The sequence below is a fragment of the Mus caroli genome, unplaced genomic scaffold, assembly GCF_978045245.1.
Source record: "Mus caroli unplaced genomic scaffold, Mus_caroli_1 scaffold_6, whole genome shotgun sequence".
Lineage (NCBI taxonomy): Eukaryota > Metazoa > Chordata > Mammalia > Rodentia > Muridae > Mus > Mus caroli.
This window is the reverse complement of record NW_028227261.1, coordinates 32,200,963-32,226,791: the sequence shown is the minus strand read 5'-3', so window position 1 is coordinate 32,226,791 and position 25,829 is coordinate 32,200,963. Positions and strand designations below refer to the sequence as shown.

Genomic DNA, 25,829 nt, shown 5'->3' with positions numbered 1-25,829 from the left:
TCCTCCCAGATAACAGCCGTTTGCAGGATCTTCCGGAGTCACTGTGTTCAGCACCACGGAGAGCGGCCTGCTTCTGGATCAGGGCACTAAGCTCTGTGTTGTTCCAGGGCTTCTCTTTCTAGTCCTGGTATAGCTAAGGTCACACTAAACAGGTCTTTTTCTGCCTTCCGGTGCAGGTCCCCTAGGGCTCTGCTAGTCGCATACAGGACAGCTGTCTTTAAGAAGCCCACATCTGGTGAGGAAACACTGGGAATTTTGTTAGAGTCCAGTAACTCACGGTTAAGGAAGATGCAGCCTCTGGGTAGAATTCCTCCCCGTTTCCCCTTCCACATAAACTGTTCTTAAATCTTTGGCGCCATGTACGGCGTGCCTGCTAGGGAGCGGGAGCAGATGACAAAACGCATGAACATCTGCCTGTCAGATATTACACCTGATACCACGAGTCTCTGCTTGGCCTGCCGGCGTCGTCTTTCACATTGCATTTGGTAAGTGGGCTTCCGTAATGCAGTTTTATCCTGCTAAATGTGATTTCTTAAACGTGTTTTCTGTTTTATTGTTTCCTGAGCTGTGGAGCCCTGCACACCTGTAATGGAACCTTATTTTCTGCTAATAAATAAAATTACTATTCATTCGGGTGATGGGAAACCAGTGTGTCTCAGCTTTGCAGCATTCCCTCAAAGAGCCCCTGCATCATCACCTGGATGTGTCAGAGAAGCCTGGTGATGATGGGTGGGTACCACAGAGGCCAATCCTAGACAAGAAGATGTGAGAGAGGTGGAGGATTTGTCCATCACCAGGGGACCAAGAATTGGCTGGGAGCATTTGCATTAAAACCCAAAGAGACAAAGAAGACCCCACATGTCAGAATAACAGAGGACTTGCCATTTGGACTCTGGGAATCTCAGAGGCAAGATGGTCCCTAGAGCAGATAGAAAGACCTAGAACATGCTGTGAGAGTGGATGGCAGTCTCAGTTATGGCTGCTTTGGAGACTCTGGCTTGAAAAATGTCAGCATCAAGGGATTGTTTTTTTTTTCCCTTCCCTTAAGAAAGCAGAAGGAAAAAAAAAAACAGCCCTGCTTTGGAAATGTGGCTATTTTTATGCTGTTTGTAATTTTGTGTTTATTTCCTGTCCTTTTCACATGGACTCTGGGCTGACTCATTGATTCACCAAACATTAGTGGAGCGCCCACTCCGTGTTGAAGAGCGCAGACTGCAGGGCTGGGGTGCAGCTGCGTCCTGAGCCTGAGCTCGGGAGCATTTCAGGGGCATCATGGGAGATCCAGGTAGTGATGACAGCATGGTCTCTCACACTGAGGTGTGTACAGCCCACATCAGAGCCCTGTGCTTGGAGCTTCCTCGTTTTTCTATATTCTGGGAGAAGTAAGGAAGCTCGGAGTGGCTCAGAGCTGGACTCCATGTCACACTGCAGACATGGGAGGGGAGCCCATCTTTCTCAGCTCCTCTTTGCTTCTGCCCTCCTGCCCCTTCCAGATAATTTTTTTCAGTTTGTTTTCGACCAGGAATTCTTATGCCTCATTCATCCTCCAGCCCCCTCCAACTTCCTCTAGCCCCATCCAGCCCCTCCAGCTCCCTCTAGCCCCCTGCAACCTCCTCTAACTCCTCCAGCCCCCTCCAGCAACTTCCAGCCCCTTCCAGCCCCCTCCAGCAACCTCCAGCCCCCTCCAGCCTCCAGCCCCCCTGCAACCTCCTTCAGCCCCTCCAGCCCCCTCTAGCTCCCTCCAGCTCCCTCCAGCCCCCCTGCAACCTCCTCCAGCCCCCTCCAGCCCCCTCCAGGATTCATTTTTCCCTTGGACAGAATTCTATCTAACTTTTCTAGAAGGGAATAAATTAGCTGTGTGTGTGTGTGTGTGTGTGTGGGTGGGTGTGTGTGAGAGAGAGAGAGAGAGAGAGAGAAATTAGCTGTGTGTGTGTGTGTGTGTATGTGTGTGTGAGAGAGAGAGAGAGAGAGGAGAGGAGAGAAGAGAGAGAGAACTGACCTATGCAAGAGTGCTTGGATGTCCTCCTTGGTTGTTTCTCTATTTAGTTTTTGAAATGGTGTTCCTCATTGAACCTGGAGCATGCCATTTTGACTGACAGTCTGACCCTGGGGCTGCTTGTCTCCACCTCCCAGCACTGGAGCTGCAGATGTTCGTAGCCGTCCGTACCTGGCTTTTACGCAGCTGCTGGGCATCTGAACTCTGGTCTTCATGCTTATGCAACAAACACTTTACTGCACTGTCTCCCAAGCCCCCAGCATCATATTTTGAGTGTCTGAGGGATGGAATTCTCTGTTACTTCCAGTTTATCTGCATTCTTCCTATTGCAGGGTAAATAAAGCTCTCTGGGTCAGGGCATGACCTGGCCTTTCTTTAGGGCACAGGAACCTCTCTCTAGCTAGAGACTCATTCATTCCCACATCTTTTCTTTTTGGAGCTCCAGCAAAGAAGCTCTCAGACAATTAAATTGAAATGGCTACACACTTTCCCTCACAGGGGTTTGGACAGATTTATAATATTTTCTTTTTTTAAAAATTGGTCCCTTTTTCATGGAGACAATGATTTATGGAATAATCAATTTCTTTATCTACCTAATACATTGGAGTGATCCGTCAGTTCAGACATCAATCTCCCTGGGGCTGGGGAGGGCAGACGGTCTAACAGCCTGGCTCATCAGACCAAGGACATGTTTTTCTGTGAGCTGTTTTGCTGCTGAGACCGGACAGAGAGCCCGAGGGCGACCCAAGCCACCTGTAAACTCCCCTTCCAGCTCAGAAGCAGTGCTTTCTTTTTATCAGTCCCTGCTACCCAGGGGGAATAGAGGCAGTGTGTGCTGTCCCCATTATACAGCTTTGGAGACTGAGTACCTGAATCATGCCAAGGAAATTGATGGTTCAGCTGGGAGAACTCTTGCCTTGCAAGCTTGATTCCCAGAACCTGCATAGACAATGCAAGATGTGGTGGCGCACACACGTGATTCCAGTGCTGAGGAAGTGGTGAAGGGTGGTCTCGGAGCTCCCTGGCCAGCCAGCCTATTCTATTTACTGAGTTCCAGGACAGCGGGAGACCCTGGCGATAAACTGTCTCAAAGGAAGTGTGTAGCACTCCTAAGGATGACATCTGAAATTGTTCTCTGACATCCATGTTCGAACACCTATTAACACACAAGTATGCATCCATGAACATGCATGCATGCACAAACACACACACACACACACACACAAGAGAAGGACAGGAACCTAAAGACATGAAGGCAAGAGTGACTGTTTATAGTTTTCTAAGTTCAGGCTGGTGAGATGGTTCAGCCGTGAAGGTGTTTGACACCAAGCCTACCTGAGTCCAGGACCCAGGACCCACATGGTGGAAGGAGTGCTGACACCCACAGGTTGTATTCTGACCTCCACGTGTGCACCCTACTCCAGGATCTATAAATAAAAATGTAATGAAAAAAAGTCTCTGAGGTCTATAGCAAGTGCGTGTGTGTGTTGGGGGCCTGAGAGGTCCCTGCAGGATTGAGACCAGTGAGTGCTGACCAGTATCAGCTCAGTGCTATTTGAAGATGCAGTAAACTGTCTCATGGGGTTGGTGGGCTTCCCGTAATAAAGACACACACAGCTTGGATGATGATGTCACAGAAGAGTCCGGGATTCTCTCCCCTTGAAATTCTCAGTCTGCCCAGCTGTATGACTAAGGCTGCTGAGGACATCCAGGTTTTCTGAGTTCCCTGAAAAGAGCAAAGCCGTGCCAGCTCTAGCTTATGCTAACCCCACAGAGGCCAAACTCTTGTGAGAAAGCGGTTGTCGAGAACACTCAAGAGCTCACACTCTGTCACCTCCGTGGTCCGTCTTGATGATGCTGTCAGTGTCACGGGTCAGTGAAGGAACTGGTGGCTGTAGCCAGCTGAAACTCTGGGAGATGTCGTTGCAAGCGTGCTTGGCTCCCATCTCTGATGTGTGGAGCTTCCTTCTACAGGAGCAGAGACGGGTGTCTGAGACAGAAGTCCTGAGGTCAGGTGGCAAATCATCAGAGCCGGAGCTTCATTCACAGGGTGGTGGCTCACAACGGGTGGCTTTAGTTTGTACTCACTGTGGGTCAGTCTTGTGCCAGGTGCCAAGGTGAGCAAGGCAGGCAGGATCTTTGTCCTTCCGAAGCTCATAGTCTGGCAGGAGAGGCAGGCATCAAAGCGAGTTCCAGGAGTAAAGTTCGGGATTAAGAAAATGACATCAGGTGGAGACTTAAAGCAGCAAGAGAGGGCAGTTAGGGTGGGTGGGGGGGGAGGAGTGACAGAAAAGTTCTCAGTTAGCAGCTATAATGTGCTCAAATACCCAAGGGGCTGGCAGTGGTGTCAGCTACCCTGGGTGAGACGACCAGTTTTGTAGGCAAGCACAATCAAATACCAGCAGTTTCAAACATTTCAAACCAACATTGAAAACCTCAATGAAGTCCAAGTGTGAGCAATGGTGGTAGAGACAAGTGTCCAGGTGATTCTCCTGGAGGATGTTTGAGTGACATTAATGGACAAGCGTCCAGGTGACCCTCCTGAAGGATGTCTGAGTCACAGCAATGACTCTGGGCCGGATCCCGAGGACACTGGGGGGCCACTGAGGACTTTGTGAGGGAGAGGGACGGAACCAAAGTCACATCTCTGAAACATCATCCTGGTGGCTGTGGGGCACGACTTCAGTGGAAGCCCGACGCCCGTTGGATGCTGTTTCAGAGGTCCAGGTGACGAAGGGAACACCTTCTGTGGGTGGATGACGGTTGTTTTACAGAGCGAGCCTCCTGAGTCACTGTCTCTTCCCAGAGGCCTGACTGTCCCTTATCTCTGTCTGTCCCTTAGCCTTGGATCTAAGTAGTGGATGCAGGCTGGTTATGTGTGGGATTCCTGGCCCTTCTGAGAGCTCTATGTTTATGTCTCTAGGCTTCCTCAATACCTTGTGCAACATGGATGCCATTAGGCCTCCAGCCCCATTCACAGCTCCTACTCTGAACTGAAAATCTACAATAAGTTCTGTCCTCTGCTGCCCAAGAACAAGCCCTGAAAAGATGGCAGACTACCCACCTCACTGCCCCTCTGGTGTTCAGGCAGCACCTGATGTTTCTGGCTACCATCTGGGTCTGCAGTGAGTACCAGGGCCTCCCAACGATCTGGCAGGGAAGCCTGAGAAAGAAAGTGACGGGGTCATTGTCTGGCTTGGCCCTTATCATCTTCCTGGGGTCTGGAGCTTGGGGATGGGTGAGGAGCCCTTCTGTATGCTGAGCATGGAACAATCTTACTTCTCTTTAGCAGATAGAGCAGAGGAGAGAGAGCACAGCCCACAGGGCAAGTGAGAGGCCATATGTGAGAGGCCATGCTGAGGTCTCCCGGGGAAGGGACTCTGTGAGATCTGCCTGGACTGCATTTCCTTCCCATCCACTTTTAATTTCCAGATGGCTCTGTGAATACAGTGTCACATGACAAATCCAGACAACAGTGACCCACCGACAAGAGTGACCTATTGCTGAACCTAGCCCATGCCAGGCACTGTGCAAAGAATGTCCCCGAGAGTCATGTCATGCTCGTAGCACCTTTAAGAGGTGGGATGCAGCCCTGCCTCATGATGAGGATCTTAAGGACCTTGGCTAACTCCTGCAGAGAGCTCAGCCCACACAGCTTTGCTTTGCTTAGCAGCAGAGGGGCAGAAACTTGGTTACTTCTGTGGCAAAGCACTTTTACTTATTTCTTTTGTTTAAATGTTGTTTTTTAACTTCTAATGAGAATTTGTAGCTGTCTATCTTACAGAGGTGGGGGCCCAGTGCAGTGTTCTGACACATTGTTGCTATTGTTACCTCCAATAAAAGATGTGGAAACTCACTGGCCTGGCCTGCCCTACTGACAGGGGTGTCCAGAGGGTGTGTGCGTGTGCGTGTGCGTGTGCGTGTGCGTGTGCGTGTGCGTGTGTGTGTGTGTGTGTGTGTGTGTGTGTGTAAGTGTATCAGGGTGTTCAAAGGGTGTGTGTGTGGGTGTGTGTGTGTATGGGTTGTTCAGAGGATGGGGGGGGGTGTGCCTCTCAATGTGTGTATATGTACGTGTATCTGTTTCCTTAGCAAGAAGTTGGCCAGAGGGCTTTTCAATGCCCACAGTGGTTCCTGCTTCTGTTCCTCCTGCCCATCTCTTTCTCCTGCTCTAGCCTGGCCCCCTCAGCAGTCCTCCCTGGACTCACTTCATCTTGGCATCTGTCCCAGTTTCAGGGCCTGACCCTGGGAGGGTAGGCGCTGCCCTTCGGGATCCTTACTGGTCCTTCTGGATTACGAATGGCAGTTGCTCCACCCCGACCTCTCAGCCACAGGGTGTGTTGCTGAGACCCCGGCTGGGGGTGCAGCGGTTCCAGCTCGGATGCTGTGCATCTTGAGCTTCATCTCGCTTTCAGTGCCATCTCTCTCCAAAACTTCCATTTCATCTCTTCTTCCTCACACTGCAAACCTAGCAGAAGCCCTGCCTGCTCTGGGAAGCCTTCGGGGAAGCACATCTCATCCCCAGGCCCAAGCCTGTCTGGAGCCCACCCCCAGCCATTTTAGGAGCAGGCATGGCTACCGAAATTCTCTCCTGTCCCATTGGTCTTGCTGGAGGTCTTGTGGCCCTCCTTGCTTGCTTCAGGCTATTTTTGTTTTAGGCTTTTAAAAAGAGATTTTATTTTAAATTATTATTATTAAAACAAAGCAGCACACTCACTGTGTATGGGGCCATTCAAGGAATTCTCTGTGTGAACCTAATTTGTGTGTGTGTACCTAATTTTTTTAATCTATATGTGCCCCCTCACAGATTGAATTTTAAGTTGCATTAAACTGTTATACATTTATTTAATTTTTAGTAAACTGACCTTCAGACATTGGACCGTGTCCACATAGTTTGGGTGCCCTCTTCTTTCTGCACGTTCTCACGCCCCACAGCCTCTCTTGCTTTCTAATCACTCCTCATGACAGGATGCCCTGTGTCCTGCTTCAAGCTGGCTTTTAGTGGAGTTCAGGGAGAAATGGCAGAGACAGGACTGTTCTTCCTGTCTTCCCTCTCTGACTTATCCCACTTCTGTTTGGCTGACTCGACCTCCTCCGGGGACAGGAAGGAACGTCTCTAACTCAGGGAGGGATCTGGTCTCAGTCTGTGGTGGGTTTCACATTCTATAGAGAGAGTACCCTGGCTTCTTACCAATCTCTGCTTAACTCTCATAGTCTCCTTGGATGGACTTGTCCCTGCCTTCAGGGTAAGGAACAGGAGCCTGGGATGAAGGAAGCCAATGAGTGAGACGCCCAGGCTGGGTGTCCCCAAGATGTGCTACTGATCTGCCTGCCTGCAGTGTAACCCTTTTGCTGGTTCCCAGTGGCTGCTCTGGCTGCTCCCAGTTTGATGATTAATAAGTCCTAGTAAGTGTGGTTGAGTGGCAGTCATAAGTGAGATGGACCTGATAGGACCGGCCCCTGCCTGAGGTGGGGAGCCGTCAGCATGCGACTGATGATCTCAGTTCTGTGTCCCCTCATTGGGAACTGCTCTGCCTTTCTGGAGGTAGTGCCTTAAGTGAACACGTGCTGGGTGGAGCTATGCTGAGAGTTCCCCCCAAGCACGAAGGTGTCTTTGAGGCAGGAGGACAAGGTGCAGGTGTCAAACTCAGCAGGGGCATTTTAACAACCACCGGTCTTGTTCGAAGTGGCCAGCCTTGATCAAAGTGGCCGTGGGCTCATCCCTCTAACACGGTCTCAGGGACTAATTGGACCTGGATAATAGGCTGTTTTTCATACACCCTTTCCAATCTCCTTCTGTACCGTACAGTAGTTTTGCAAAGCCAAGCCTTCTGCTTGGGCAGGAGTTGGGAAAAGTTGTGGCTAGAAGGCAGATGGTCCCCTGCTCCAGGCAGGCACAGGCTGCTGGGTACCTCAAACCGACCAGTGGATTCCCTATAACAGGAGTGGGGGCTGTGTGTACTAAGGAGTGCTCTGTGGACATTGTCAGAAGGTGGCTGCTAGGACAACTCTCGACAAAGGATCTCAGGCTCTCCCCGTGCAAACAGCTGTGAACCCTGTCTGGTCCTGCCGTTATATCATCCCGCTGGCTGGTTGGAGCAGGTGGTATGGGCAGCTTCAGATGAGACTGGGCAGTGTTTTTTCTTTGCCCGGCTCCAGCTCTCTGTGCAAGTGGATTAAGTTCTGGATCAAATAGGGCCTCTTGCTTTCTTGGCGTTCAGGGCCGGCTTTGCTTCTCTGCCTGCTGGGATACGTGTTGGATACGCGGATTATCTCCCATATCCAAACTTGGGGATCCTGAGCCTCCAACTGTTCCAGTATGGGATTTAAGACATCTGGCCTTCCTGGCCCGGAAACAAGTCCCATTCTGGGGACATAGTGCTGATGGTATTGGCTCTCACATCAGAGATGTGGAGTGAACATCTTGGGCCTGACACCAACTAGGAGGGGACCTTTGGCATGCTGTCTAAGCCCTGGACTTCGTCAGACCCCACAGTATACTATGGGACGGGAGGGGTCCTGACTCTAGGAGAGTGCAGATCAGAGTGGAGGCTCAACCTTTGGGAGAGTTTGTTCCTCGTGTCTGGGAATCATGCTTGGGTCCCTTGCCCACCCAAGAGGCAGCCAATCTGTGTGGTCCCCACCTCTCAGGTGCCTTCCCCTGGGGCCTAGCACTTCCTGTTGCAGCCGCCATGGCAAGAGGAGACACTAACCCCTTTCTTTGGGCCCCTCCAATGTTTGAGGGGAAAGGAGCCCACTCGGAGAGAGGGGTGACCCTCGGGGGTCCCTACTGTAGCACATTGTCCCCCGTGGGACCGCCCACAGAAGCAGTGATGTCTGCTGAGCGCTACTGCTCACTGGCAGGGATTTAGCGCTTTCCATGTCCCTCTAAGTTTGCACATAAGGAAACTGAGGCCCGGGAACACAAATCAAACTAGATAGAGCTGAGTCAGGAAGTCCTCTGTGCAGGGATGTACGTCACTTTTCGTGGCTTTGTCACTCTGGGAACACAGAGCTAGCCTCATGTGAAAATGCAGAAGAAATTCCAGGTGTCAAAGTGTCACTGCTGCGTGTGGTGGTGTTGGGGGGGTCTCGGTAAGCAGATGCACAGTAAATGTAGCCCCTCACTTCTGCTCGGTCTGTGGCCTTGGGAGTGGGGAAGGAACAGCATGTTTTCTGACACTCACTCCACTTCCCAGCATCCCTCGCTCCAGTTTGTTGTTCTGACCTTGTTCGAGAGACATCTTGATATTTGTTGCCAGGTAGACAAAACATCTGGAAGATTGACCCATCTTTTTTCTCCGTCCAAATGTTTTGGTGTCATGAAGATAAAGCCACAGAGATGTAACTGCCAGGGCCGGGTTCCCAGAAGGCCATAAAACAAGGGTGATCCCACCGGGCCTTGCGTGCCACAATCCAGCAAAGTGCTCCTCGTATTCAACACATGGTGATTTTTTACAAAATCGCTGAACTAGCCATGTTCTCTGTATTGATCAATAAATTACTTTGATGAAAACTCAATAGGCAAAGGCCTCTGGCTCTCGTTCCCTCACAAAGGAAGGTCCCGAATGCTTTTCCATCTCAAAAACCTTGCAGCGGTTTCCAGACTCATATTTTTCTCCTCTGCCTGGGCCAGGACCTGCTCAGGCAGGGCTCTGATAGTTTGGAGAGCACAGACAGGTACTGTTCTGACTTCAAAGCATGGAGGGTGGATGGGTGTGAGTTGATTTACCCATCAGACCCCCAAAGAACTGGTTTTGCTTTCTTGGACACCAGTTGAGTATATGTGCTGTCACTGTTGTGGGTGAGCATTGTGAGACCCATATCCTGCCGGGATCCGCAGGCACCGTGCTCCCCTCCTGTCTGGAAGAGGCAGGAGTCAGAATGGACCCATAGAATGCTGCTTGTCAAGTGTTATATGGTTTGAGTCCCTCATCCTTGCTGGAACTTTCTGTGTGCATTGCTGAATTTGGTACTTGAGAAGAGTGGTCTACCCCTTGGATACAACAGCAGCCTTCATGGTGTGCCTATGAGACAGGAAGCCCCTCGGGTTGGAGGGTACTGTGGACTATGGTCCTGGTATGCAGCACACCTCACGATCTTCTTCAAGCTCTTATCACTTCGTCCGCCCATGAATGAGGCTAGAGAGAGTCCAGAGGATGTGGAGAGCAACAGGGTCTTACAGGGAAGCTCCACGGGAGCTGCGTTGGCCAGTTCGGATAAAATGAACGGCTGCATGTAGTTCCCAAACCACTGTGTGTCACCTGGAGCTGGTGCACAGAGCAAAACACCGCCTGCTCATGGGATTGTTATGCTGTGTGCTCTTAGGCTCCCCTTCTGCAGATGAGAACACTGAGGCCAACTCTGACGCCCCAGGTTTCACAAGGCTGCCGTGACCACTGCTCATAGCATTTCTCCCGAGTGCTGGGCTAGTCACAGGTCTGTGGAGTTGGAAAGGAACTGAGGAAGGCTGTCTCCTCAGCTTGAATGTGGTGCCATCTGCAGACTGACCGACTCCCAGGGAGCTGAGCGACTGCTGAAAATGTACAGTTGTTTCAGGGCCTCACCAGGCAGGGCGCACATCTGGGCAGCTGATTGTTTTCCCTGATGCCCCAGGTCGATGTGAATAGAGCCCCCTCCACTCCAGAGTATCTCCCCCAACCCCCTTTTGAGACTTTTATCAGCCCAGGCTGGCACTGGCGTCTCCATCTTCCTCAGCTATTCCAATACTGTGGCTTTGTTATAGATGTGTGCCGCCGTGCCAGCCAGCAGCATCTTTAACCCTGCTCTGCCATTGCTGTTAAGAGAACAGGTTCTTGAATCAGAATCACTTTCGAAATCCTGAACCCCTCACTTCTTGGCTTTGCCTTAGTTTCCCTAGGACTGAGCAAGGGTCCAAGGGATATGATCCAAATATATAGGAATATATAGAAATTATATAGTATATAGGGATATATAGAAATATATATATAGGGTATATCTGTATCTATCTATGTAATCTATATATAATCTTTATGCATATATATAAAGAAATATAGATATATAGTATAGAAAGAACTCGCTTTCTGCTTTTACTTATTTACTTTCTTAGTTTTTATTTACTTATGACAGACGAGGCCTTACAATGTACCTTAGGGTAACCTTGAACTCACAGCAGTCCTGCTACTTCAGCCTCCAGCGTGCTGGGACCACAGGCATCCATCAGTACACTCAGCTTCGTTTATTCTCCAGCTAAAACGAAAACAGCAATTGTCCATCTTTTTACAGCTCTAAATATTTTTCTACCCCAATCTGACCCCAGATAAAACCGGGGTACTGAAGGGCGGAGCTTAGCTTTCTTCCCCTGTAACAGAGCCCAGTATGGGGGAAGCACTCAGCATTACACAGCTGCCCAGCAGGCCAGGCAGGACTGAGGCTGCCAGCTGTGTGTGGTTTCCTCTGTGTCAGAGCCCCAGGCTGCAGGGGAAGCCCGAGCCGCCCCCGGCAGCTGTCTCTGCTGCAGAGTTAGCCTGTTCCTGCCTCCAGCCCCTTTCTCAGTGGTGTGGCACGTCCCCTGCAGGCCCCACATTAGCTGCTCTCCTCCCATTAAAGGGACATTAGCTACCCCTCTGGGCCCAACACCCATGGCCTGCTCTCTCCCGCAACATCCCCAGGACTGTGGCTTTGGGCCAAGGGACATTTTTCCCAATTACCTCGATCGCCTAAGTTCCTGCTGCAGCTGGCCAGGCCCGGCCCCATTTGCATACCATTAGCTATGATGCCATGCATTATGGATTCATATTTAATTTTAGTACTTTTTTGGAGGCAACTCTAACCTAATTAAAATCTCCTTCTCCAAGAATCTGACATTTCCCCGAACTCTGGCTCTGCGCGAATGGACCACACACACACACACACACACACACACACTCACACACATTCACCTTGGTCTAACTATACATGTCTATTACTACTTCAGCCCTAGCTCTTTAGATTCTGTACTTAAATAAAAGAGGAAAAGATATTTTTCTCCCAGGCTCAATTTTCCTCTTTCCGTAAATAGTAAGAAGATAGTAGTTGTGGCTCACAGCATACTCATATCCTTAGCTCGTTTGCATGTGGAAACTATTAATATAGCTTAATGTTTGCTGGAGGATTGCTACACATTGATCAGACACCTTAATTTTCACAACAATATGAGGTTAGCGTTGTTATTGCATGCCCATTTTGCAGATGGAAAGACTGAAGCTCAAGGGTATACGGTTTTGTTTTGTTTTTTTCAGGGCCACTCAGCATTGGTGGATTTGACCCCACACTGCTTCAGATTCCAAGCCATAACTCGACTGCAGTTTCCCTCTTCCTTTTGAAAGGAAGAATTGGGATCAAAGTTGGAGCTGCTGTAGTTTTCTGATGTCCTTGGATTCAGGCCAGTGTGTAACTGCCATTCATTTCCCTGCTGCGTCACAGCAGTCAGCCTGTCTCAGCCGGTCAGGGACAGCATCTTTTGACTTCAGCTTCATTGTGGCAGCAGCAGGGGTGAACTTCCGGGAATCCTGACCTCCCAGGCTGGGCTGAGGTGAACCTTCCTTACCAAGCCAGCATCTTTCTCAGACTAAGGAACAATAACTGCCCACATCTTTCCTCAGGCTGTACCCAGCACTCAGAAAGGTCTGTGTGAGGAAGGGTTGTGTGTGCACTGGGGTAGCAGTTTGGCTGGGTCCTAGCAAGCTGGACAGACCCCTGGGTGAGGCACAGGAGAGCGGGGGCTCAGCTCATCAGTGCCCCATGCTGCCTGCCCAAGCCTTGGATCTCTGCTTCATGTGGGCCAACCAGAAGGGTGAGAAGGAAGAGGCAGGGTGGGAACTTGACCGGACATCTAAGGAAGGAAGGGAATCCATTGTTCACCACCGCAACCCTTAGTTATGACAAGACACACACTATGACACAGAAAATCGAGAGTAAGCTTCCGTGCACAGCCTGGGCACAGCCTGCTCCAACCTTATGCACAGCACTGCCCCAGACAGCTCTATAATGTCATCAGTACTTACCCAGGCTCAGAGCGGTGTGGCTTCTTGCTCCCCTTGTACAGAGGAGCAAGTTGGGGCACAGGGTGGAGAAAAGATTTGTTGAGAGGATGAAACTACACAAAAGCTAGGGCCAGAAGCAGCCCCAGGACTCTCTACCCCTGAAACCTTGGGTCTCCTTCTCTCCCATTCTGTTGTCCCTGCAGGACACTGAGTCCCTGGGACAGTGGAGACAAAATTCTTCCTCATACAGACCTCTCTGGGTGCTGGGTACAGCCTAAGGAAAGATGTGGGTGCTTATTGTTCCTTGGTCTGAGAAAGATGCTTGGCTAGATAGGGAAGGCTCACCTCAGCCCAGGCTGGGAGGGCCGGCTTCCCGGAAGTTCACCCCTGCTGCTGCCACAGCGAAGGCCTGGGCAGCGTTCCAAGCGAGCCTTCCTGAGCCTTCCACAGCTCCCTCTGTGTTCAGCCGCCCAGGACCAAGCTCCTTCCCTGCCCCCAGGGTGGTCCTTCCTCCGCTGTGAACAGCATCAACCATAGCTGGTTGGCAGCGCAGAGAAATTGTCTCAAGAATGCTTCACCTGTGGGGCAGGGGGATGGCTCAGTGGTTAAAGCGCTTGCCGTACACAAGTGTGAAGACCCACGTTCAGGTCCCCAGCACCAGGGTAAAGTCTGAGCACGTGTGCCTGTGCACACACACAGGCAGACATCACACAGGACAAAGCAAAGGAGACAGATGTAAAGGGAGGGGTGCTTCACCCAGAGCCTGGTGCACAGTAGGTGTAGGTAGTTTGTGTGGGGGCTGCCCCTGTGTTATCTTCTAGAATTTTCTGCCCCAGACCTCACGGCTGTCAAATACCACCTTGCATTTAACTCTCTAAGCTTCTGTCCTTGGAGATCTTTCTCTTCCTTCTGAGGTTGTCTCAGCTAGGGTTCTATTGCTGTAAAGAGACACCATGACCACCGTAACTCTTATAAGGACATTTCATTGGTGCTGGCTTACAGTTTAGAGGTTTGTCCATTGTAGTCATGGCGGGAAGCATGGCTGAGTGTAGGTCGCGTGGTGATGGAGAAGGAGCTGAGAGCTCTATGTCTTGATTCACAGGCAGCAAGAGACTGGGTGTTACACTGTGTGCCACACTGGGCATAGCTGAAGCACATGAGACGTCAAAGCCCACCCCCACAGTGACACACTTCCTCCAACAAGGCCACAGCTCCTAATAGTGCCACTCCCTAAGGGCCAAGCATTCAAACACATGACTCTATGGGGCCATTCCTATTCACACCATCACAGTGGTCAACCAAGGTCAGGCCTCCGATCCAGGAGGTTTTCCAAGTCAATCACTGCTCCACCGTCACCTCCACAGAACCCAGAGGTTATCAAGGGAGGGGTTGCTGACACCTGGGTCCCCTCTGTTGCTTCCTCTCTACCTTGAGTCAGCTACCATTTTCTCTGTGCCTCATAAGCAAATCAGCTGTGATCATTGTAGTCTTTCACAGGGGACCGAAGCATTGACTTGCCCTGTGCATGTGACACTCTAAGCAGTGGTACTCCCTGCCTGCATTCTCTGCGCCTCCCTCTTTCCCTAGAAAGGCCTTAGAGACAGTGATGTGGGCCTACTCCTTTGACAATCTGCTTCACAGTCTTAGAGCCTCTCACAACCTCTTTAAAAAGGCATGCCTGCAGGGCAGTGTGGCGGCCAGCGCTTGTAGCTCAGAACCATGGACAGTGCCTTGGTCCTAACTACTCCTGTGGATGTGGATAGGTCTCAGTTCAAATCTTGGTGGTGACACTTGGATAATGTTCCTTAACCAGCCCAGGCCTCAGTTTTCCCACCTGCAAAGGGGGCACACCAATGGGTTCCATAACCAGCCCAGACCTCAGTTTTTCCACCTGCAAAGGGGGCACACCAATGGGTTCCAGCAAAGATGTTCAGAATAGGCTGTTGCCTATCCATATCCGCTGGCTGAGTGGTTGGTTCACTGAAGGCAGAGGCAACCAGCCTCCCTCAGCCAGGGACTCAGGGAAAGGCCCAGCATCCATGTCTCAATAATGTCTGCCTGGTGACTCCCCTTGTCCAAAGGCAAGGAGCAGCACATGGAATCCCTTGGGTAAAGCTGACTTTACCTGTGATGGTCCTCCTTCCCCGGCCTAGCTGCCTCCTCCTTTCACATTTCACAGTGAGGTTTTACAGGAAAATCTTTCCTGTTTCCACGTGTAGAGAAAGATCATCGGCCCTTTCTGGCCCCGCTGCTGCAATACTGGAGGCATCGGTCCCTGTGGGAGCTGGCAGCCTCTGCTCACGAGTAGCTTCAACTACGTGTGGCCTGATGCTATATTTAGGTCTCATCGGGCCTTTGAGTCCCTCTGTCCCTCCAAGTTTTATTAAGGTCACTGCTCTTCCTACAGAACTAAGCCTCTAGGGCTGAGGCAAGTCATTTTCCCTAGTGAATGCTAGAGAGTCCCTCCAAGGTCTGGGACTCCTCTATGGACGGCTCTAAGGGGGGCAGGAGAGGACAGGGCCACAGACTCTGACAACACGGCCTTCTGAGAGAGAGAGAGAGAGAGAGAGACAGACAGACAGACAGACAGACAGACAGACAGACAGACAGAGACAGAGACAGAGAGACAGACACAGAGAGAGAGAGGACACACAGAGAGAGCAGCCTCCAGCCTCAGGGCCTTCTGTGTCCTCAAGTCACCCCCATAGGCTTAAGTTCGCCTCCCCTGCTCCTTTGGTCCAGAACTCTGTGACTTGTGCCAGCTATTCTGACATGGCTCTATATGTCATCTTACCCTCATTCAAAAACCCTCAAGGGCTCCCCTATCGTCTATAAAGCCCAGCCTCAGCTTGACATTCAGGACCTTCTGTGATCTGATCCACCTCCTTCTCCATCTTCAGTAACAGCCCTAAGCCCCTCTGAGACGAACCCTTCACAGGGGCACAGGTTTCATTTGTTTCATCGGCAACGGGAACCTTGGAAGGTAAATAGAACTCTAGGTGATCTGTTAATACCTGCTGACCTAATGGCTAAGAAGTGAAGAATGCCTTGGCCATCTGCAGCTTCCCACCCCTGTGTACACTCATCCTCGACCCTACCTGATCCTCTGTGGTGGACCAGTCCAGCGTCCTCCTTGCTGGGCAAGGTACAGCTGCTTCTATCGAATGGCTGACACTCCTTGAGGTCTGTGGAAAGAAGATGCCTCAGCCTGTGACCTTCAACCCCTCTGAATTCCTCTGCGGCTTATGGAGGATGGGACAGCACCAGCCCTGAGGGGAAGAGATGTCACCCCAGGTGGGGGACAGTGCATGCATGCATCATCTGCTCAGGACAGATTGAGGGGCTCAGAGGGGCTGGCATCATCTGGGTGGGCGCATGTTAAGTAGAACCCCACAGAAGCACAACCTAGGGCCTAACGTTGGTGGAGCTCAGAGCAGGGACTGGGAGTGGGAGATCAGAGGTCCAGGGCAGCAAGTGAATTCGGGTGGCCACAGCTGTGCCTCTGTCATCACAGACACTGTCCTGGGGGAAGCAGCTGCTAGGCAGGACTCTGAGGTGAGCCTGAGGCCTAGAAGCAAGGCAGGAACTGTGTGCCTCATCCAGGGTTAAGGTTAGGCTTCAGCTGTCCAGAGAGGTGACCACTCTCTGCCATTCTGGGGACAACTGATGGTGCTCTCCTACTTTAGCTCTCTGCACTTGTGGGCCCGGCAGACTGGGGTTGAACATGGAGTGGTCTGTGGCCATGCAGATAATGGCTGTTCCCACTGCTGTCCCATGGAAGACATCAGAGGATGCACACACAGACACACACAAACACACACGCACACATGCAAACACATACACACGCATAGAGGGAGAGAATACACAGACACACACACGCACACACAAACACACACACATGAAGACACACAGAGAGACACACACACACAGAGCAAGCACACACACACAGATGCACACACAGAGATGGACAGGCAGATAGGCAGAGACAGAGCACAATGACCAAAGACTCCTTCTTGGCCCCGGAGACATCTTTTACACTGGCTACCTGCCGATTTGAAGGTCAGGAGGGAGGGCCTGGGAGCCTCGTGGTGGGGCATCCATTCCAGTCATCCACATTCCTAGGCTACTTTGGTTCTCAGAAGGGACAGTCGCAGGAACAACCCTCTTCCTGTCCCTCATCCCTGCCCAAGCCCTTTGTGTGCCTTTCCCTCGTCACCCCTGTGATATCCAGATCATATGGGATTATCGACTCTGCTTTATAGATAAGAAAACGTCTGGAGAAGGGCCTGTGGCTTGTGAGAGAGAGCATTGGGCGTGAGGATTAGTCTAGAGCGGCTGGCTTTCCTACACTGTGATGGGAAGAGTTTTCATCTAATCGAGATGTCATGAAGTTTACAGGAGCAGCAGATGGGAGCAAGGAGAAGGCAGAGTTGACCGTAGGTTCCTCTCTTCCACTGCTGTCCCTCATGTTGGTTTTGGGGTCCTGACAGGTGGCTGGTGCCACTCAGCTCCTGCCTCTTCCTCTGCAGGGGCAGTGTGGGGCAGAAGCAGGATCTGAGCAGCCTGTGGGTGAGGAGGGTTGCCAGGGAGATGAGTGACAGCTATGGGGGCTCCTAGGTACCTTGTTTGGGGTATTCTAGGAGGAAGGCAGGAAGAGTCGAAGAGGAGGGGAATTGCTCAGGAAGCCTCAAAATGTGTGTGTGTGTATGTTGGTGTGTGTGTGTGTGTGTGTATGTTGGTGTGGTGTGTGTATGTGTGTGTGTGTATGTTGGTGTGTGTGTGTGTGTGTGTGTGTATGTTGGTGTGGTGTGTGTATGTGTGTATATGTGTATGTTGGTGTGGTGTGTGTGTGTGTGTGTTGGTGTGGTGTGTGTATGTGTGTGTGTGTATATTGGTGTGGTGTGTGTGTGTACGTTGGTGTTGTGTGTGTGTATGTGTGTGTGTGTGTATGTTGGTGTGGTGTGTGTATGTGTGTGTGTGTGTATGTTGGTGTGGTGTGTGTGTGTGTGTATGTTGGTGTGGTGTGTGTGTGTGTGTATGTTGGTGTGTGTGTGTATGTTGGTGTGGTGTGTGTATGTGTGTGTGTGTGTGTTGGTGTGGTGTGTGTGTGTGTGTTGGTGTGGTATGTGTATGTGTGTGTGTGTATGTTGGTGTGGTGTGTGTGTGTGTACGTTGGTGTGGTGTGTGTACGTTGGTGTGGTGTGTGTATGTGTGTGTGTGTGTGTTGGTGTGGTGTGTGTGTGTGTGTTGGTGTGGTATGTGTATGTGTGTGTGTGTATGTTGGTGTGGTGTGTGTGTGTGTACGTTGGTGTGGTGTGTGTACGTTGGTGTGGTGTGTGTATGTTGGTGTGGTGTGTGTGTGTTGGTGTGGTGTGTGTGTGTGTGTTGGTGTGGTGTGTGTGTGTGTGTGTGTGTATGTTGGTGTGGTGTGTGTATGTTGGTGGTGTGTGTGTGTGTGTGTGTATGTTGGTGTGGTGTGTGTGTGTGTGTGTGTGTATATATTGATGGTGTGTGTGTGTGTATGTGTGTGTGTATGTTGGTGTGGTGTATGTGTGTGCGTGTATATATTGATGGTGTGTGTGTGTGTGTGTTGGTGTGGTGTGTGTGTGTGTGTTGGTGTGGTGTGTGTGTGTGTGTGTGTGTATGTTGGTGTGGTGTGTGTGTGTGTTGGTGTGGTGTGTGTGTGTTTATGTGTGTGTGTGTTGGTGTGGTGTGTGTGTGTGTGTGTGTGTATGTTGGTGTGGTGTGTGTGTATATTGGTGTGGTGTGTGTGTGTGTGTGTGTATGTTGGTGTGGTGTGTGTGTGTGTGTGTATATTGGTGTGGTGTGTGTGTGTGTGTGTGTGTGTGAGTGTGGTTAGTTTCCCCATTAACCCCTCATTTTAAAAGAAACCTTCATCTGGGTTTTACATGAAGGACTCAGACAGGCAACGTCCTTCCAACACATGGCTAGATTACCTAAGACATACTTTGGTCCTGAAGGTGTCACGTAGGTGAGTGTAGAACCAAGCCATGCCATTCAAGGGCACAGTCCCATCTGGGTTAGAGTTTAGCATATCTGGAGAAGGGGGCCAGCCTGCTCTTCCAATGCTACTTCTTTCCTTCAGACCTCTGGCTGATATAGGCCACCTCTGACAGGGCTTGGCATCCATGTGACCGTGAGGCCATTCCCAATCAGTCACCAGCAGTGATGGCCGGCCTTCCATGCTGACATGCCCATGTGAGGGCAGGTTTAACATCCACCCAGTAAATTGGACGTTCTTTATAAGTCATATATCAATACACCTAGGTTAATCTACATATCTAACGAATTGCAGGTTGTAATTAATAATACTGGTATCTAAATAAGTAATTAAAAATAATGGTATTCAGAGCCAGGTGTGGCAGCTCACACCTGTAATCTCAGCACTGGGGAGGCTGGAGAAGGAGAATCTTGAGTTTGAAGCTAGACCATGTCTCAAAAAAGATGTTTATACATCAGCCCCGGTGGTGATGGTTACTGGTGATGTGTGTCTTGTACTCAGCTGTGTCCAGCCTGTTTCGGACCCTTCTAATCCTCCCACTGTGATGGCCGACCGAGCACATGCTATTACTCAGAAGTGTCTTGCTGGAAGAGGGTTATGCAGTGGTGTGCAGGGGTCCTAGCCTTTGCAAGGACCAGAAAATGCAGGGGCACCTGGCAGTTCTGCATCCGCCTCACCTCCTCTTCCCCCAGCCATCCATCCTGAAGTCACCAACCAAGTGAACCACGTGATCCCAGTCTGCTCACCGTCCACATTGGGGAAGGGCAGAGAGGGCGGATCTCCTTTGAGGAAATCAGGAAATCCAGTAAGGACTTCATTCTCTGACTGGCAAAAGAGGCATCAGCTTTTCTTCCCCTTGAAAACCAGTCCTGTGTCTCTTTGCCCCACGGAGAGTGGGCAGATCTGTGGTGTGTGGAGACTCTAGCCTGGAAGGTTTTCTTATGAGATCTTCTGGGCCCTCACAAGGAGCAGGAAGGGGCTCCAAGAGGGCTGGAGCTGTGCAGCTTCCCACCTGCAGATCTGTGTGGTGTGCCCCAGGAGTAACCGAGTTAAATTCTAAGCTGAAGGGAGCTTTGAATATAAGCTCATTAAATTTGCGAGGACAACTGCCAAATGCAATCGATTTTTGCTTTAGGACAATTGATTCCAGCCAATTTTTCCTGACAATAGGCAGATGAAGGGCCACTTGTCTGTTGCAGCCATTCTTGGGTTGAGACAATAAAAAGGAGGAATTGTCCCAGAGGCTCATCCTTCAGAGTCTGGGGGCAGTGTCACACAAACATATACACATACAACATTACCTGCTGCATATATGTACCCGTACATACACACATGGACACACAGACCAACAGGCATCGGCAAATACACACATAAGCACATCTACTACACACATGTATGTATACACAGATACACACATACCATATATCTACATAGACCAAATTTATACATACATAGACACGTAACCATGAAAGCCTGGACACTCATACATGTATATTCATACATGCATGCATGCATGCATGCATACATGTAAACACATACAGATGCACAGTATACACTTATACACACCACATGTATATACTCACAACATTACCTGCATAAACACACCCATGCATACACACATGTACAAACATGTGCACACATAAACATATATATGCACATATATTTAGACATATGCACATGCATAGGTACAGGTATAGATAACCTAAAGCACTCACACACACACATGTACACTCAAGTGCACATACATACATATATGCACATACATTTCTCCCATTGATCACATCTGATAGCATTTAAGTCTGTGGGTTATTGCATCCAGGTTGACTGCTGGCTGGCAAAGAAAGGTGCATTGTGGGGAAGTTACTGGCAGGAATTGGCCTGGGACCTGGCAGGCCACTCCCACATATCACCCCGCCTGCATGCCTCTCACTCTTTCTCCTGGACAAGTGTCCCTCAAATACATGCTGTCCCTCAAATATACATTTCCAGGCAGGGAAACCCCCTCAGGCTTTTTGCACCATGAAGGCGATTTAGATATGGCTGAAGTGTTCAAGACTCACCTCTCCGGTGTGACCTCAGGCCCTTGGCTGTCACTCCTGATTGGCTCTGGCTGACCAGTGAGCCTGAGGAGGAGAGAGAGTTGGGATTTGAATGGGTGAGGGTGGGTTCTTGGCTCGGCTTCCTGCGTCTTTGAACAGTCATGCGTCTCTCTCTGGACTGCAGTTTCTTTTTCTGTAAACTGGAATTATTGCCTGGTTAATGAAACAGTCGCAGGCACCCATGATGAAGCTCGCATCAAGCACCCAGCATGGCGTCGGGCCCGGGGCTGTGTGAGCTCCGATATGTTATCTTGTTTCTCTGAACTTCATTTTTTCCATTTGGCAAAGTGGGTTAATAGCTTTCACCTTCTCGGGTGATTGGGAAACATCAGTCAATTAGATTAGGTATGAGAAGCCTTTACTGGGGAGCCTGGCATTCAGTAAGTGCTCAACAAAACCAGGTATTGGTACCGTCATCATTCCTTCATGGATGTTAATATGTTAATAAGTTGATACATAATAATAAGGTAATAAAAATAAGAGTTTTCTTGTCTATGTTAGGCATTGAAATGGGCCAATATGGGGTGCACTAAATGTCACTATATTTGGAAAGCTGCTTTGGGGGCCATGTGGGTGGAAAGGAGACAGAGTCAGGGTGCTCTTCCCCTGCCTCCACATTCCCTCAGCTTCTCAAAACCTCATTTTTTTGCCTCCTGTCCCCAGCTCTGTCTCTGTCTGTTTCTCTCCCTCCCTTCCTTCCTCCCTTTCATCTCTGCTTCTGTCTCCAGAAGCTCAGCAGGGTAAGACAGGGCTAGAGGGAACTAAGAATCCTGACAGTTAGACGTGTGAGACTGTCTCTGGAGCCTAGGCTAGACCTTGCTGCTTGTCCTGCTCCTCCCGTTGCCTTCAGTAGAAAGCCTGGCTGTTGTTCACAGGCTTCGAGAAGGGTTCCTTCCAATGCCAGGCTCCCTTACCCTGAGAGACCAGGAGAGGGGGGCTTTTCTGAGCTTCAAACTCCTTTTCTCTAAAGTGGTGGTAATCTCTCACGTCACAAAGTCTTCAGGAGTGTTAGGTGATGTGGTGGTTTGAATAAGAGGGATTCCCCCATAGGCGCATGTATTTGAATGCTTAGTCACCAAGGAGTGGCCCTCTTTGAGAAGGATTAGAACGTTCAGGAGACGAGGCCTTGGTGGAGGAAGTTGTGTTGCTGGGAGTGGGCTTTGACTTTTCAAAAGCCCACACCAGGCCGGGTCTCTCTCTTTGTGGATCAGATGTAGCTCTCAGCTACTTCTGCAGCCCTGTGTCTGCCTGCCGCCATGCTCCCCGCCATGATGATAATGGGCTGTGCCTCTGAAACTGTACACCAGCCCCAATTAATGCTTCCTTTTATAAGAGTTGCCTTGGCCAAGGTGTCTCTTCACAGCAAGAGAACAGGGACTAAGACAGGTGAAGAGTCGGGCCCAGGACTCCCGAGTAGAATCTGACAAACGCCGGCCATGGAGAGTGAAGATGCTGCTGCTTGCTGTGAGCAAGCACATCAATTCTCATAGATCCCTCGTCCACGGACATGCACGGGTGATCTTCTCTGCTGAGGCCTTTGGCTTCCACTGGAGATGCAGAATAAACTAAAGTGGTTCTTGGGGAAGTTACTATCATCGGAAAGCCAGGGTTAAGACCCAGGTCCTACAATCTGGCAGGGTGGTAAGGAGCCCAGGACAGGGCAGAGAGAGAGAGATGTGGCCTTAGTGATTCTGAGGGAAAACTGTTTTTGTTGGATGGAAATTCAAAGTGCCTGGCCAATGGAACACAGCAGCCTGACCAGCTTGGGCTGTGAAAGATGGGCCTGGATTCCACCCATTCATTTCTTATTTATTCAGCTAGACCTACTATGTGCCCAACATTGTCCCCTGCTTTGAACTTCACAGCAGGGGACAGAATATACCTTTAACCCTGTACTGCCCAAACTTAGATTGTGGTGGAGGGAGAGAGAGACGTTAAAATGGCTTGGCCCTCCTCTCCCCATCCAGACCCATCCAGGACCCAGACCGGCTGTCCTTGGCACTGCTGTGGTTAACCCTGATCATTTCTGGTCCTTCTGGGGGAGTTGACTAGGTCAGATCATCATGGCATCCCTGATGCAGGTAGGGTCACCCCAGCCCCTCTGAGGCTGAGCCTGGTTGCTCATCCCTTCTTCCCCACAGCAGCCTGAGAAGCAGAGGCTGGTGGCAGCTTACATCTGAGCCTCCCTGCCTGCACATCTGTCATCTGAGCCTGGGTTCCATCCTTCCAGACCACACGGCCCCTTTCCCAGGGTTCTGGGTGGGAGTGGCCATGGGATTCTGCAATGACGTCTTCTGCTTTAACATCTGTGTGTGTTCACCGCAGCTTTACTGCCTTAAAAATGTTTTCTAATAACCCCCAGGTGTTTCTCTTGCATACAATAGCCTGGCTTGTTACAGCCCAATTAAATCCTTATTTGAGACGCTTAATTAAAACTCTGAACAGAACAAGCCATAAAGCTTGCTCCTCGCCAGCCTTTCGCCAAAAGTGCCTGTCCCTACCCCCACTGCAGGCTCCTTCCAGGACATGCCAGGGAGGCTTCTCAACTTCTAGTATTGACCTAGAGGGGTGGAGGCATCCACCTTGTCCCCTGGAGGCCGAGCTCATGGAACCTGAGTTCTTGGCTCCGTTTCTTCATCTCAGATAGCCAGAGAACCCAGTCTCAAGGACAGTGCCATCTGGGGCCAGATAATTCCTTGCTGTCCCCCAACACCCGACCTCCCCCATAGCACGTTAGCATTCTCCTCACTGCTGCTAGTGGTGACACTAGCAGAAATGCTTGCAGACATTGTCAGATACTCCCTGACAGATGGGGAGGAAGTCACCCTCTCTGGAGTACCATTGTCCCCAAAGGGAGTTCCCATCCCCTTGTTCCCCATCTCTGTGATCAAATTCCTGGTAGAGACAACTTAAGGGAGGAGAGGGGTCTATTTTTTTCCAGAAGGTTCTGTCCGTGCTTGCAAGACTTCCTTCATGTGGTTGGAATGTCACTATGGGGATCATGTGGCAAAAGTGTCATCCTCACTTCTCAGCGTCCCACAGGCAGAGACAAGGGGTGAAGGTTGGTGCTTGCTTGGCTCATGTTCTTCCTATCCCCCCTCCATTCTTTCTGGATCTCCAGCTCACGGGATAGTGATACCTACATCCACTTAACGCTTCCTGGAAATGTCCTCTTGGACATACCCAGAGGTGTGCCTTCCCATCTTCGAGGAGATGCTAAATCCAGTCCAGACTATAGCCTGAACCTCAGCAAGAGACAATAGAGATGAACCGCGGCCTCCACCATTGGATGCCCCGCAGTCTGAAAGAGGTGACCTCTTGGAAGTAGGTGCTTGCTTCCTCCCCTATAAACTGAGAAAATTCTAACAGGAAATAGAGGTCCCTCAGAACTTGAAAGAACCAGGATGGGAAAGCAGGTGGGCAAGGCAGGAGGGGACACATCTCCAACAACAAACCACCTGCCCTGCCCACGGTCTTGGTCTTTCTTCTCTCACCTCTTCTTAGCCCAGGATAAACAAGAGCAGAGTCCCTTTTCCACAGCCTCCTGGAAATCAGAGCCTTCTAAACTGGAAGCTTTCTGTCTTAGGGTTCCCATTGCTGTGAAGAGACACCATGACCAAAGCAACTCTTTAAACATTTCATTGGACCTGGCGTACAGTTTTGGAGGTTCAGTCCCTTATCATCATGGTGGGAAGCCTGGAAGCATGCAGGCCGACTCAGTGCTGGAGGAACTAAGAGTTCTGCCTCTCGATCTGGAGGCAGCCAGGAGCTGACTGGCTTCTGCATGCAGCCAGGAGGATGGGCCCTTCCACACTGGTTGGAGCTTGAGCATAGGACTCCAAAGCCCACCCCCACACTGCCTCCAAAAAGGCCACACCTTTTTTTTTTTATATGTAAGTACACTGTAGCTGTCTTCAGACACTCCAGAAGAGGGCGCCAGATCTTGTTACGGATGGTTGTGAGCCACCATGTGGTTGCTGGGATTTGAACTCTGGACCTTCGGAAGAGCAGTAGGGTGCTCTTACCCACTGAGCCATCTCACCAGCCCAGGCCACACCTTCTAATAGTGCCACTTCCCATGGGCCGAGCATCCTCAAACCACCACACTTTTCAAGCTGTGGCTGACCTGGAGACAAGGGATGGTGCCAACCTCAGGTCCAGAGGTATAGGAGGAGGGCATGATGGGACACCTCACACCCCTGGCCCTCAGACAGAAGTGTCCCCAGCTGCCCTGGTAGCAGTCTCGTTCCCAGAGTGAAGAGAATGAGATGGGAGGAGTAGCCTGCCACCGAATTCTGACTGACAAGGAGGTGTGGGTGTCTAGTGAAGGGATGTGACAAGAAAATGAGAGGAAGCCGCCTCATCTATTTGTAAGGTCCCCACCTAGGAGGGTGTAGCCTGACCATCACATGTGATACGAAAAAAAGACACTCGAGCATGGACCTGTGGTCTGGAATGGGGAGCATAGAGAAAGGAGCTCACGGCTGGCTCATTTCTATCAGTGAACACTCAGTGCTGCATGTATTATTTATTATTTTTAAAACGCGCGCGCGCGCATGTGTGTGTGTGTGTGTGTGTGTGTGTGTGTGTGTGTCCAGAACCTGGAGTTGCAGATGATTGTAATCCACCCAGTGTAGGTTCAGGAACTGAACTCCAGGCTGCTGCAAGATCAGTATATGCTCTTAACTGCTGAGTGTCTCTCCAGCCCC

General features: G+C 50.5%; 1 protein-coding gene across 3 annotated transcripts in view; it reads left to right on the top strand.

Moving 5' to 3' along the window:
• Grik3 (glutamate ionotropic receptor kainate type subunit 3) overlaps positions 1 to 25,829 on the top strand; it is a 219,619-nt gene that overhangs the window by 11,880 nt on the left and 181,910 nt on the right. The window lies entirely within an intron of this gene.